Here is a 12,063-nt window from a genome sequence, read left to right as displayed (position 1 = left end):
ATAGAGCGCTGTTCACATGCAGATGACACAGTCACAAACCCGCAGCCTATTAGGTAACGCCCTTCTATTAGATCAGGCGGGCTGCCAAGCCGTACTCCACTGTATATCATGCACGGACAGACACTCTACAATGCAAGGCCCAACAGAAAGGGGCCTGGCTGTATCCTGTACAAACAAAAAAATATGAGGTTTTTGTTGGTATTTATGGCCATAAAACGTAAGCCTACACCCTCGTCAAGGGACCTCATGTCTGTAGGTCCCTACACTAAATATAAAAAAAGCAACAATAAGAGGATAATGTCCTCCAAAAATCAAGTATTACTCACAGCAAGTTGGGCTGCAGTGTGTACATCGCTCTGGCCAAAAACTGATGCTCTAGCAGGATACAGCTAAACCCCCACTAAGTGGAGACATCACAGGTGCAGGAGAAGCACATCACACACACACCTTCATGGAATGGAGGGGAGGTGACTGCTAGATGATAAAACTGCACACAAGTGGCTTGCATAGAGCGCTGTTCACATGCAGATGACACAGTCACAAACCCGCAGCCTATTAGGTAACGCCCTTCTATTAGATCAGGCGGGCTGCCAAGCCGTACTCCACTGTATATCATGCACGGACAGACACTCTACAATGCAAGGCCCAACAGAAAGGGGCCTGGCTGTATCCTGTACAAACAAAAAAATATGAGGTTTTTGTTGGTATTTATGGCCATAAAACGTAAGCCTACACCCTCGTCAAGGGACCTCATGTCTGTAGGTCCCTACACTAAATATAAAAAAAGCAACAATAAGAGGATAATGTCCTCCAAAAATCAAGTATTACTCACAGAAAGTTGGGCTGCAGTGTGTACATCGCCCTGGCCAAAAACTGATGCTCTAGCAGGATACAGCTAAACCCCCACTAAGTGGAGACATCACAGGTGCAGGAGAAGCACATCACACACACACCTTCATGGAATGGAGGGGAGGTGACTGCTAGATGATAAAACTGCACACAAGTGGCTTGCATAGAGCGCTGTTCACATGCAGATGACACAGTCACAAACCCGCAGCCTATTAGGTAACGCCCTTCTATTAGATCAGGCGGGCTGCCAAGCCGTACTCCACTGTATATCATGCACGGACAGACACTCTACAATGCAAGGCCCAACAGAAAGGGGCCTGGCTGTATCCTGTACAAACAAAAAAATATGAGGTTTTTGTTGGTATTTATGGCCATAAAACGTAAGCCTACACCCTCGTCAAGGGACCTCATGTCTGTAGGTCCCTACACTAAATATAAAAAAAGCAACAATAAGAGGATAATGTCCTCCAAAAATCAAGTATTACTCACAGCAAGTTGGGCTGCAGTGTGTACATCGCCCTGGCCAAAAACTGATGCTCTAGCAGGATACAGCTAAACCCCCACTAAGTGGAGACATCACAGGTGCAGGAGAAGCACATCACACACACACCTTCATGGAATGGAGGGGAGGTGACTGCTAGATGATAAAACTGCACACAAGTGGCTTGCATAGAGCGCTGTTCACATGCAGATGACACAGTCACAAACCCGCAGCCTATTAGGTAACGCCCTTCTATTAGATCAGGCGGGCTGCCAAGCCGTACTCCACTGTATATCATGCACGGACAGACACTCTACAATGCAAGGCCCAACAGAAAGGGGCCTGGCTGTATCCTGTACAAACAAAAAAATATGAGGTTTTTGTTGGTATTTATGGCCATAAAACGTAAGCCTACACCCTCGTCAAGGGACCTCATGTCTGTAGGTCCTGTGAAGCCCCACAGGTGTAGTGTCAGTGTCGGTGCATTACCTTCAGGGACTCCACGTTGCTGGATCTCCGTCACTGGTAGGAAATCTTCTTGTTTGATCGTGACGCCACTCTCAGTTTTGCGGTCAGTGGGGACCACCACTGCAGGTTAGGGGACGCCTGGGGCTGATGGTGGGTGCAGTCGGATGTAGTAGCCTCCTGAGAGTGAGGCAAGCCCCAGGGCCCTGTGTAGGTTTGTAGTACCACAAGTCGCAGAATAACCACACAGGCAGGAATGTCTTTCAAGGGCTTTACTCACATTTGATGGCAGGGTGAGTAGCCCGGGCGTAGCTGGGATGAACCAGGTGGGAACCAGGTATCCTTCAGGCTGACTTTATGAGGGTGACTACTGACTCGCCTTCCTTAGCCCTTGGTGGTTTGGGGTGACCCCGACTTTGAGTCCCTATGGGGGTCACCCAGGGAAGTTGCTGAAGCCTCTCTCTCCCCTTCGGTCGCCGTATGCTTGTTCCCCGGACCAGGCCACTCCAGCTGCTTGCCTCCTGTGACCTATGGGCCCTCACTGTGGTTACGTGGCTGCGGCTTTTGTGGTGTTGTGGTGTGGGCTTTGAGAGCCCCACACCGGCAGGTTTAGCAGGGAAAGGTGGATCTATCTTCGCTTCGGGATCTGCCGCCCGGTTGGGCCTGGTGCTCTCTAGCAGTCTCCTTACTTCCCACTCCGTTGCACTCCCTAGCTGAAGCTGGCTTTCAGGTAGCACTCCTAGTTGACCGTTCTCCCCCGTCAATAGCCACTGCGCGGGCGCTGTTAGACAGCAACAGCCCCACAGGTCTGCTCCTCACTGAGCCCTATGGAGTTCTCCTCTAACTGACTCACTGCTCCTCCTCTCCTGTTCTTGCCTACGCCACCTAGCAACCAGACTCTCCACCACACCCCTTGAGAGGAGATGGAGGCTCTACCCCCTCCACTATTCCAGTGAAGGTGAAGGCTTGCCCCCTCCTGGGATCCCCAGGGGTCCTCTCATGGGTACATGTGTGAGACCTGGTCACTATGCGCCTGTGTTCCACACCCCTGTCAGCCTTCTGGATTACCTGTATTGTACTGTCCCCAGCATGGGTGCAGTACTCAGTGGTGCCTGACCAGGTCAGGGGCGCCACATTCCCCCTTAGTTATCACCAGCACGTCCTCGGGCTGCAAGACAACATTTTAAAATGCATAAAACATTAAAACATGTAAAACATTTAAAAGCACCAGATACCATACATCACCACCCTCCACCCACAAGTCCGTTAACCCACCCAAAACCCTTTCACGTTGGCCGCGACTTCAGCCACTTCTGGCAGGATGTAGAGGCGGCTTACATGGGCTGGTGGTTTCAGGGTATACCTGGCCTGGTGGATCCGCGCCTTCAGCCTCTTCTGGCAGGATGTAGAGGCGGCCTCCACAGTTGGTGCTGACCAGGTACCCTCTTTGTGGTGGTGAGCCAAGGCCCCATAAACAGGCGTGTTCTCTGGTCGCAAGTGAGCCAAGGCCCTATATACGGACGGACTCCTCCTGGTTGCAGACGAGCCAAGCCCCTAAACAGGCTGGCTCTGGTGGCGGTGCCACTGGTGTAACTATTTACACTGCGAGAGTTTGTGGCTATAGCCAGTTCATAGCCTTAAGGTTTATGGTTCTCTCACAATAGTTTTTGTGGGCACATGCTTAAACGTGAACGTTGCAAAACAAAACTTTTCAAACTTCAACTGGTAACTTCTTTCTTTACTTTACTTTACTCTTCTTTACCAGGGCTTGAGCCTGCTGGGCTGCGGCACCTGTTGCTTTCTGGCTCTTTGTCGTCGTCTGTGGTTGTTTCATCTGTAGGTTCCTTGTCTTTTCTCTCTTGATCTTCATCTGTGTCTCTATCTCTGTCTTTTCTTTCCTCTTTGGGACATGGTGCTACATCTAAGGCATAGTAGCCCCTTTCTCCTTGATGCAAGGTGAACTGTACTGCGTCTCCAATTTTCAAATTTCTGCCTGAATGTCCTCTGGGCAGGTGGGCTTGAACATCTCTCCGATTCACAAATATGCCCTCTTTTATTCCTCTTGCTACAATAAAGCCGTATCCGCTTTTCAAATTGAAGTCCTCTACTACTCCTCTGTAAAGGGGTCCTCTGACCTGGGCTCTAGACCTTCTCAGTAATCTTTTCTCCTGCAGGTCTCTGGCTGTGACCTCTCTCTGCTCTGGAGACTGTGGTGCAGGGGACAGTGTTGCTCTGTTGCGACGCCTTGTCTTGTGGGCTGGGTTCTGCTGGGTGCAGCTCACAAACTCCCAGGTAAGGCTTTTGGGCAGTTCTTCATCTGCAGACGGTGTCAAATCCTCTTCATCCCAGCGGGAATAGGGCAACATCTCCGGTTCTGAGTATAGATCCACTGCTGGTGGCTCCGGAGTCAGCTCCTCAGCTTCCTGGCCTCCTCTCCCCCTTAGTTCTTCTTGGCACTCCTTTGGTGGCAGTGCTGGGGATGGGCTTTCTTCAGCTGGTCTGGGCGGTGGACTCTCTGGCGCGGCTGCAGGGGTTGCCTGAATCTCCTTGGGGGTATGCGGAGGGAGCAGATACCGATCCACCATCTCTTGTGGGAACTGGGCCTCTAGGTCAGCCTTCAGCTTCCAGTATTCGGGGTCCTCTCCTATCAGGGTCTTCCTAGCAGGGACCTCTTTGGACTGGGGAGCGGTGTCTGCTCTGGCCTTGCAGGCCGGGGTAAATAATGAGGTAGTCTCTTCTTGGCGGGCCGCGCCTGGCATGGCGGCGGCCTGGTCTTGGCGGGCCGCGCCCGGCATGGCGGCGGCCTGGTCTTGGCGGGCCGCGCCCGGCATGGCGGCGGCCTGGTCTTGGCGGGCCGCGCCCTGGATGGCGGCGGCCTGGTCTTGGCGGGCCGCGCCCTGGATGGCGGCGGCCTGGTCTTGGCGGGCCGCGCCCTGGATGGCGGCGGCCTGGTCTTGGCGGGCCGCGCCCTGTATGGCGGCGGCCTGGTCTTGGCGGGCCGCGCCCTGTATGGCGGCAGCCTGGATCGGCGTCGCAGCTGTGATGGGATCTGTGCAGGCTGGGCTGGGCGTCGCTGCAGGGACCGGGTCTTGGTGGGCCGAGCAGGGCATCGCTGCGGCGGCCGGGGCTTGGCGGGCCGAGCAGGGCATCGCTGCGGCGGCCGGGGCTTGGAAGGCCGCACCTGGCGTGGCTGCGGCCTGCTTCAGCGTCGCCGCACCGGACGCCTCTTCGGGGACCGCGGGCGTGGCAGCAGGGGTCGGGGCACTTGCGCTGGCCGGGGCATCACTCGACTCACCCACCGGTGGCAGCATCGGGGTCTGCGCCATCGCCGTCCTGTCTGGCACTCGGCGCGCGGCTCTCCTTTCATAGGCCCGAACCGCGGCAGCCATCTCCAGCAGTTCCATTCGTTCTTCCCTAATCTGCTCCACAACCCGGTTCTCCAGTCGGTCGCAGAACTGGGCCAGCTCCCGATACCACCAGGCAGCGGAGCCCGGTTCTGGATTTCTGCGGTCAGACGCCATTTCTTCTGCGCCCTCTTCTGCACGACTCTCCAGCTGTGGACTCGCCGTTGCCTCTGATAACAAGCTGCGCAGTTTTTGCTCTGCTTCTTTCAGCAGCTCCTCTCCCAGCAGCAGGCTTGTGGCTCTCTTTCCTTCCCGCCGTCTCTGGACGCTTCCACTCTCATAGCTGACAAGGTCCGAACTCTGCAGGGGATCTCTGGGTAGCCACACCTCTTCGTGGGCGGTAACTTCTTCCAGCGCGGGCTGCTGTTGTTTTTCAGCGCGCTTTTCATGGTGGCAATATGGCGGCGCTTCCAATTTTTCAAGCGGACCGCCCAGGCACATGGTCACCTGTCTGAACAGGTCTAGTCCTTATCCTGTTCGTGACGCCAGATGTGAAGCCCCACAGGTGTAGTGTCAGTGTCGGTGCATTACCTTCAGGGACTCCACGTTGCTGGATCTCCGTCACTGGTAGGAAATCTTCTTGTTTGATCGTGACGCCACTCTCAGTTTTGCGGTCAGTGGGGACCGCCACTGCAGGTTAGGGGACGCCTGGGGCTGATGGTGGGTGCAGTCGGATGTAGTAGCCTCCTGAGAGTGAGGCAAGCCCCAGGGCCCTGTGTAGGTTTGTAGTACCACAAGTCGCAGAATAACCACACAGGCAGGAATGTCTTTCAAGGGCTTTACTCACATTTGATGGCAGGGTGAGTAGCCCGGGCGTAGCTGGGATGAACCAGGTGGGAACCAGGTATCCTTCAGGCTGACTTTATGAGGGTGACTACTGACTCGCCTTCCTTAGCCCTTGGTGGTTTGGGGTGACCCCGACTTTGAGTCCCTATGGGGGTCACCCAGGGAAGTTGCTGAAGCCTCTCTCTCCCCTTCGGTCGCCGTATGCTTGTTCCCCGGACCAGGCCACTCCAGCTGCTTGCCTCCTGTGACCTATGGGCCCTCACTGTGGTTACGTGGCTGCGGCTTTTGTGGTGTTGTGGTGTGGGCTTTGAGAGCCCCACACCGGCAGGTTTAGCAGGGAAAGGTGGATCTATCTTCGCTTCGGGATCTGCCGCCCGGTTGGGCCTGGTGCTCTCTAGCAGTCTCCTTACTTCCCACTCCGTTGCACTCCCTAGCTGAAGCTGGCTTTCAGGTAGCACTCCTAGTTGACCGTTCTCCCCCATCAATAGCCACTGCGCGGGCGCTGTTAGACAGCAACAGCCCCACAGGTCTGCTCCTCACTGAGCCCTATGGAGTTCTCCTCTAACTGACTCACTGCTCCTCCTCTCCTGTTCTTGCCTACGCCACCTAGCAACCAGACTCTCCACCACACCCCTTGAGAGGAGATGGAGGCTCTACCCCCTCCACTATTCCAGTGAAGGTGAAGGCTTGCCCCCTCCTGGGATCCCCAGGGGTCCTCTCATGGGTACATGTGTGAGACCTGGTCACTATGCGCCTGTGTTCCACACCCCTGTCAGCCTTCTGGATTACCTGTATTGTACTGTCCCCAGCATGGGTGCAGTACTCAGTGGTGCCTGACCAGGTCAGGGGCGCCACAGTCCCTACACTAAATATAAAAAAAGCAACAATAAGAGGATAATGTCCTCCAAAAATCAAGTATTACTCACAGCAAGTTGGGCTGCAGTGTGTACATCGCCCTGGCCAAAAACTGATGCTCTAGCAGGATACAGCTATAAAAAAAAGCATAGCAAAATGTGCATGAGAGTTGAATGCAGAGGTGGTGGGACTTGCTGGGCACAAGTGGGACACGAACTTAGTATAGCAGACACTTTGTGGATGCCACTAATTTTCAGCATTGTTTGCTATAAAAATAGCGTAGCAAAATGTGCAAGATGGTTGAATGCAGAGGTGGTGGGACTTGCTTGGCACAAGTGGGACACTAATTTAGTATAGCAGACACATTGTGGATGCCACTAATTTTCAGCACTGTTTGCTATAAAAATAACGTAGCAATATGTGCATGAGGGTTGAATTGCAGAGGTGGTGGGACTTGCTTGGCACAAGGGAGACACTAAATTAGTATAGCAGACACTTTGTGGATGCCACTAATTTTCAGCACTGTTTGCTATAAAAATTGCATAGCAAAATATGCATGAGGGTTGAATTCAGAGGTGGTGGGACTTGCTTGGCACAAGTGGGACACTAAATTAGTATAGCAGACACTTTGTGGATGCCACTAATTTTCAGCACTGTTTGCTATAAAAATAGCATAGCAAAATGTGCTTGAGGGTTGAATGCAGAGGTGGTGGGACTTGCTTAGCACAAGTGGGACACTAAATTAGTTTTGCAGACACTTTGTGGATGCCACTAATTTTCAGGACTATTGCTATAAAAATAGCGTAGCAAAACGTGCATGAGGGTAGAATGCAGAGGTGGTGGGACTTGCTTGGCACAAGTGGGACACTAAATTACTATAGCAGACCCTTTGTGGATGCCACTAATTTTCAGCACTGTTTGCCATAAAAATAACATAGCAAAATGTGCATGAGGGTTGAATGCAGAGGTGGTGGGACTTGCTGGGCACATGTGGGACACAAAACTAGTATAGCAGACACTTTGTGGATGCCACTAATTTTCAGCACTGTTTGCTATAAAAATAGCGTAGCAAAATGTGCTTGATGGTTGAATGCAGAGATGGTGGGACTTGCTTGGCACAAGTGGGACACTAAATTAGTATAGCAGACACTTTGTGGAAGCAAATAATTTTCAGCACTGTTTGCTATAAAAATAGCGTAACAAAATGTGCATGAGGGTTGAATGCAGAGGTGGTGGGACTTACTTGGCACAAGTGGGACACTAAATTTTTATAGCAGACACTTTGTGGATGCCACTAATTTTCAGCACTGTTTGCTATAAAAAAAGCATAGCAAAATGTGCATGAGAGTTGAATGCAGAGGTGGTGGGACTTGCTGGGCACAAGTGGGACACTATCTTAGTATAGCAGACACTTTGTGGATGCCACTAATTTTCAGCACTGTTTGCTATAAAAATAGCGTAGCAAAATGTGCATGAGGGTTGAATGCAGAGGTGGTGGGACTTGCTTGGCACAAGTGGGACACTAAATTAGTATAGCAGACACATTGTGAATGCCACTAATTTTCAGCACTGTTTGCTATAAAAATAGCGTAGCAATATGTGCATGAGGGTTGAATTGCAGAGGTGGTGGGACTTGCTTGGCACAAGGGGGACATTAAATTAGTATAGCAGACACTTTGTGGATGCCACTAATTTTCAGCACTGTTTGCTATAAAAAATAGCATAGAAAAATGTGCATGAGGGTTGAATGCAGAGGTGGTGGGACTTGCTTGGCACAAGTGGGACACTAAACTATTATAGCAGACACTTTGTGGATGCCACTAATTTTCAGCACTGTTTGCTATAAAAATATCGTATAAATATGTGCATGAGGGTTGAATGCAGAGGTGGTGGGACTTGCTTGGCACAAGTGGGACACTAAATTAGTATAGCAGACACTTTGTGGATGCCACTAATTTTCAGCACTGTTTGCTATAAAAATAGCATAGAAAAATGTGCATGAGGGTTGAATGCAAAGTTGGTGGGACTTGCTTGGCACAAGGGGGGCACTAAATTAGTATAGCAGACATTTTGTGGATGCCACTAATTTTCAGCACTGTTTGCTATAAAAATAGCGTAGCAAAATGTGCATGAGGGTTGAATGCAGATATGGTGGGACTTGCTTGGCACAAGTGGGACACTAAATTAGTATAGCAGACACTTTGTGGATGCCATTAATTTTCAGCACTGTTTGCTATAAAAATAGCGTAGAAATATGTGCATGAGGGTTGAATGCAGAGGTGGTCTAACTTGCTTGGCACAAGTGGGACACTAAATTAGTATAGCACACACTTTGTGGATGCCACTAATTTTCAGCACTGTTTGCTATAAAAATAGCATAGCAAAATGTGCTTGACGGTTGAATGCAGAGGTGGTGGGACTTGCTTGGCACAAGTGGGACACTAAATTAGTATAGCAGACACTTTGTGGATGCAACTAATTTTTAGCACTGTTTGCTATAAAAATAGCGTAACAAAATGTGCATGAGGGTTGAATGCAGAGGTGGTGGGACTTACTTGGCACAAGTGGGACACTAAATTAGTATAGCAGACACTTTGTGGATGCCACTAATTTTCAGCACTGTTTGCTATAAAAAAATAGCGTAGAAAAATGTGCATGAGGGTTGAATGCAGAGGTGGTGGGACTTGCTTGGCACAAGTGGGACACTAAATTAGTATAGCAGACCCTTGGTGGATGCCACTAATTTTTAGCACTGTTTGCTATAAAAATAGCGTAGCAATATGTGCATGAGGGTTGAATGCAGAGGTGGTGGGACTTGCTTGGCACAAGGGAGACACTAAATTAGTATAGCAGACACTTTGTGGATGCCACTAATTTTCAGCACTGTTTGCTATAAAAATTGCATAGCAAAATATGCATGAGGGTTGAATTCAGAGTTGGTGGGACTTGCTTGGCACAAGTGGGACACTAAATTAGTATAGCAGACACTTTGTGGATGCCACTAATTTTCAGCACTGTTTGCTATAAAAATAGCATAGCAAAATGTGCTTGAGGGTTGAATGCAGAGGTGGTGGGACTTGCTTAGCACAAGTGGGACACTAAATTAGTTTTGCAGACACTTTGTGGATGCCACTAATTTTCAGGACTATTGCTATAAAAATAGCGTAGCAAAACGTGCATGAGGGTAGAATGCAGAGGTGGTGCGACTTGCTTGGCACAAGTGGGACACTAAATTACTATAGCAGACCCTTTGTGGATGCCACTAATTTTCAGCACTGTTTGCCATAAAAATAACATAGCAAAATGTGCATGAGGGTTGAATGCAGAGGTGGTGGGACTTGCTGGGCAGATGTGGGACACAAAACTAGTATAGCAGACACTTTGTGGATGCCACTAATTTTCAGCACTGTTTGCTATAAAAATAGCGTAGCAAAATGTGCTTGATGGTTGAATGCAGAGATAGTGGGACTTGCTTGGCACAAGTGGGACACTAAATTAGTATAGCAGACACTTTGTGGAAGCAAATAATTTTCAGCACTGTTTGCTATAAAAATAGCGTAACAAAATGTGCATGAGGGTTGAATGCAGAGGTGGTGGGACTTACTTGGCACAAGTGGGACACTAAATTTTTATAGCAGACACTTTGTGGATGCCACTAATTTTCAGCACTGTTTGCTATAAAAAAAAGCATAGCAAAATGTGCATGAGAGTTGAATGCAAAGGTGGTGGGACTTGCTGGGCACAAGTGGGACACTATCTTAGTATAGCAGACACTTTGTGGATGCCACTAATTTTCAGCACTGTTTGCTATAAAAATAGCGTAGCAAAATGTGCATGAGGGTTGAATGCACAGGTGGTGGGACTTGCTTGGCACAAGTGGGACACTAAATTAGTATAGCAGACACATTGTGAATGCCACTAATTTTCAGCACTGTTTGCTATAAAAATAGCGTAGCAATATGTGCATGAGGGTTGAATTGCAGAGGTGGTGGGACTTGCTTGGCACAAGGGGGACATTAAATTAGTATAGCAGACACTTTATGGATGCCACTAATTTTCAGCACTGTTTGCTATAAAAAATAGCATAGAAAAATGTGCATGAGGGTTGAATGCAGAGGTGGTGGGACTTGCTTGGCACAAGTGGGACACTAAATTATTATAGCAGACACTTTGTGGATGCCACTAATTTTCAGCACTGTTTGCTATAAAAATAGTGTAGCAAAATGTGCATGAGGGTTGAATGCAGATATGGTGGGACTTGCTTGGCACAAGTGGGACACTAAACTATTATAGCAGACACTTTGTGGATGCCACTAATTTTCAGCACTGTTTGCTATAAAAATATCGTATAAATATGTGCATGAGGGTTGAATGCAGAGGTGGTGGGACTTGCTTGGCACAAGTGGGACACTAAATTAGTATAGCAGACACTTTGTGGATGCCACTAATTTTCAGCACTGTTTGCTATAAAAATAGCATAGAAAAATGTGCATGAGGGTTGAATGCAAAGTTGGTGGGACTTGCTTGGCACAAGGGGGGCACTAAATTAGTATAGCAGACATTTTGTGGATGCCACTAATTTTCAGCACTGTTTGCTATAAAAATAGCGTAGCAAAATGTGCATGAGGGTTGAATGCAGATATGGTGGGACTTGCTTGGCACAAGTGGGACACTAAATTAGTATAGCAGACACTTTGTGGATGCCATTAATTTTCAGCACTGTTTGCTATAAAAATAGCGTAGAAATATGTGCATGAGGGTTGAATGCAGAGGTGGTCGAACTTGCTTGGCACAAGTGGGACACTAAATTAGTATAGCACACACTTTGTGGATGCCACTAATTTTCAGCACTGTTTGCTATAAAAATAGCATAGCAAAATGTGCTTGACGGTTGAATGCAGAGGTGGTGGGACTTGCTTGGCACAAGTGGGACACTAAATTAGTATAGCAGACACTTTGTGGATGCAACTAATTTTTAGCACTGTTTGCTATAAAAATAGCGTAACAAAATGTGCATGAGGGTTGAATGCAGAGGTGGTGGGACTTACTTGGCACAAGTGGGACACTAAATTAGTATAGCAGACACTTTGTGGATGCCACTAATTTTCAGCACTGTTTGCTATAAAAAAATAGCGTAGAAAAATGTGCATGAGGGTTGAATGCAGAGGTGGTGGGACTTGCTTGGCACAAGTGGGACACTAAATTAGTATAGCAGACCCTTGG

Source organism: Anomaloglossus baeobatrachus, chromosome 4, assembly GCF_048569485.1.
Source record: "Anomaloglossus baeobatrachus isolate aAnoBae1 chromosome 4, aAnoBae1.hap1, whole genome shotgun sequence".
Taxonomy (NCBI): domain Eukaryota; kingdom Metazoa; phylum Chordata; class Amphibia; order Anura; family Aromobatidae; genus Anomaloglossus; species Anomaloglossus baeobatrachus.
The sequence above is the reverse complement of the archived record's forward strand: the minus strand, read 5'-3'. Positions refer to the sequence as shown.